The sequence below is a fragment of the Gobius niger genome, assembly GCF_951799975.1.
Source record: "Gobius niger genome assembly, chromosome: 3".
Classification (NCBI taxonomy): domain Eukaryota; kingdom Metazoa; phylum Chordata; class Actinopteri; order Gobiiformes; family Gobiidae; genus Gobius; species Gobius niger.
Window position 1 is genome coordinate 7,584,134 of NC_136854.1, and position 3,512 is coordinate 7,587,645.

Consider the following 3,512-nt stretch of genomic DNA (forward strand, 5'->3'; position numbering starts at 1 on the left):
GCAGATAGCGGTCCTGCTGCTGGGTTGTTGACCTCGGTCGCCCCCCCCCAGGTCTCCTGGTGTACTGGCCTGTCTCCTGGTATCTCCTCCATGCTCTGGACACTGCGCTGGGAGACACAGCAAACCTTTTTGCCACAGCACGAATGGACGTGCCATTTTGGATGAGCATCACTCCCTGAGCAACTTCTGTGGGTTGTAGATGCCTCCTCATGATACCTCTAGTGATGAGAACACTGGACAAATGCAAAAGTGTTCCAAAAATACGGCACAAAGGATTAAGACAGGGAAATGGTCTGTGGTCACCACCTGCAAAACCATTCCTCTTTTGGAGTGATCTTGCTAATTGCCTCTCATTTTCACCTGTTGTCTGTTTAATTTCCACAACACCAAGTGAAATTGATTCACAATAAGCGTGGCTTCCTAACTGGACAGTCTGATATCCCAGAAATGTGACTTACTTGGAGTTACATTGTGTTTTTTGAGTGTGCCCTAAGTTTTTGTGAGCAGTGTATATATGCACTGTTTATGTTTCACTTGAAGCTTGTTCAGGGAGCTGATGGCATCTAGAAAAACAAAACATGTTTTTTTGCAATTAGAACAAACATGTTTTTAATGGAACAGATAACAGACATACATTGTAAAACAATGAAAAACTGACACACCTTCCCTCTGTGGACACGTGACTGCACCAGATCAGCTGTAGGAGGGGGCACAATGCCAGACAGGGGTTCCAGAAACCGAGGGTCATATGTTCTGAAGCTTCGTTTTCTTGGGGGAGTCCTGCAGACTGAAGTCGTATTCGTAGAATTTTTGTTTGCAGGTCAGGGATGGAACTGTAGTCTTTTGCCCGGTCTGTGACTTCTTGCAGTACAGTCGTTTTTACATGAACAAATTATGTGACATAAGTTCTCAAAACATGCATTATATAGGGAAGTCATAAAGCGATCACTTACGACACATGGCCTTTGTTGTTGACATGCACTGGTCGGTGGTTATGTTGGTCATGGTCAAACGCCGCAAGAGCTGTCCCGGCTTCATAGGCTTCATATGAAGAGGCAGATCCAGGCTGTAGGACCTCTCTTTCCTTACTATTATCACCTAAAGACCCATGGACTCCACCATGTCAGTGGAGTACACCTCACCACACACCCTAAAATACAGAAATGAACCTCTATAATGTAATAGTAGAAGCAACATTGACATCTATTACTACAGTACTTTACTTTACGTACATTTTGAATGATCATACTCACCAAAAACTCATCTGTTGCGTGCATGTTGACAAGCAATACAATTACAATATATTTTATAAGTATAAGTATTGTTTTTTGTTGTGACATCGCCCAGGCCTGTTGAACAAGTTCAAATTTGAAATTCATGTTTCATTACTACATGTCACTCTCACATGAAAACCATGTCACATGTTACAGCACAAAGTCTCTTAGTGAGATGCTTTGCAGCATGCCAGACGTCGAGGTAATGGGAAACGCCCCTCTCGTTGATTCTCTCCTTGTCATAAAACACAAACACTACATTAGAAAATGCCCATCACTATCACAAATACAAAAAATATTCTGATTTACAAATGAAAAGAAAAAAGGCCAGAGACAAAGCACATAAACCACTGAATTACCTGGGGAGTCCATTTGTCCGTCAGCTAAAATAGAAATGCATATAAATGTCAGTTTTTAGAGAATTTGCAAATATCTGCAGTTTATAACTTACCAAGGCCAACAACACTGTTTTTAGTCTGTAATCGGTTGATAATGACAGCCCTCTTCTCTGTCCAAAACTCCCTTACAGCTGGTACGCAGTAGAAATGCTGTATCCCATAATAGAAGATGCCATCATTCTCATGTTTATTATTTGAAGAGGTTTTGGCTGGCTGTTCCACATCCACATCTTTTGTCAGCGTGGGCAAACTATGCAGATGAAGAATAAGTGTTACAAATGCACCTACATTATATTCCATTTCATCCTGTTCATGACTTTTTAAAAAACACTACAGACATTTAGTACTCACCAACTCTACTATAACTGCAGTCCATGACGGCTTCCTCAAGCCCAATGATGGGAAGTTCATCCAAATGATTCTGCATTGAACCACCAGGGCAGTGTAACAAAAACATACACATTTTATTCACACCTTTACAAGGAAAAGACAGTAGGAATTGCATTACAACAAAACATACCACAAAGACACAGAGGAAACATAATCAGAGACATATGTGTCTGTGGCCAGTTCTCGCTCAAACTCTATCCTGTGCAGAAGAAAACATACAATATCTTAGCTAATAATATTGAAAAAAATGCACATCAATAAATGATTGACCCCAAACGAAGCAAAGATTGGAAGAGATTATCATTATTACGGTATTATTATTTATTTATTTGTTTATTTATTAGCAATTTACACACCATCTAAACCAGGCCCAACTCAGGACAACACCAGGTCTGAACTAGGTCTAGACATAAACCCAGTATAAAGTAGGACTAAACAATGACGAACATTCATATGGGGTGCATGCGCTCTTCACAAATAATTTATTAGAATCGAGTACACAGTAACAGCCACGTTAGCCTATCAAGTAACTTTTTTGTACCACATTCCCGGGAACAATTTACTGATTTTCCCCAGAAAGAAAACATAAGACAAAGTTGAGTCGTAAGACTGGTGTGTTGGTCAAGGACTTGAGCACCGTTTAGCATTTAGCGATCATTTTGAAGATGTGAGCAAAACATAAAAGGCTCCCGGTAAAACAAACACAAAAACATAGTCTTCAAAGAAGCAATTCAAGTCGTCTTCTGTACTCAGTGGCTGAAGTCTCTAACGTTTCGCCTCTCATCTAAAAGGCTTCGTCAGTGCTCGCAGCCTAGATAAAGACCAAAAGGGAGGAGTTGGGGAAGGCCTGGCTCCTCCCCAGAAACTATCTGTGAGTAAACGCCTTTGAAGTAGAGTGTCTCTAACGACCTGCTCACTCCAGAGTATCGGTGACCTCTTCAAAGCTGTTCACTGCCAATTACCTGCCTATTGCTCTGTTGATGGCTGATGTGCCGTCTCATTGGACTGGCAGAAACCGGCTGTCGGCGAAGGAGATTGGAGTAAAGTGGAGAAAGATTAAATCTGAGTCCCCCATTCCGGTTCATGGAGGGATTTTCTTTCTTGACAAAAATAGCTTCTTTTACTCCTCGTTCAAACCAACGTCCTTCTTTTGCTAAGATTTTGACCTCTCCGTCCTCAAAGGAGTGGTTGGAGGCTTTGAGGTGGAGAAGCACAGCCGACTGGGGGCCGCTAGTGCTTTCTCTTCGGTGTTGATAAAGTCTCTTCTGTAATACTTGTTTTGTTTCTCCAATATAATGTTCTTTGCACTCTTCTTCCTTGCACCTAATAGAGTAAACCAAATTGCTTTGTTTTTGGCTTGCTGTTTTGTCTTCGGGATGAACTAGTTTTTGTCTCAGTGCATTCACAGGTTTGTGGTACACTGGAATCCTGTGCTGTCTAATGATTCTCT

The 3,512-nt window shown here is 41.4% G+C and overlaps 1 long non-coding RNA gene across 1 annotated transcript; it reads right to left on the minus strand.

Annotated features, from left to right (window-relative positions):
* Positions 1-906: 906 nt before the first annotated feature.
* Positions 907-1,878, minus strand: LOC306960692. The gene is made up of 4 exons (XR_013792691.1): positions 1,726-1,878; positions 1,634-1,657; positions 1,429-1,509; positions 907-1,150 (listed from the first exon to the last, which is right to left on the minus strand). It is a non-coding gene; the product is annotated as an uncharacterized lncRNA (long non-coding RNA).
* Positions 1,879-3,512: the final 1,634 nt, after the last annotated feature.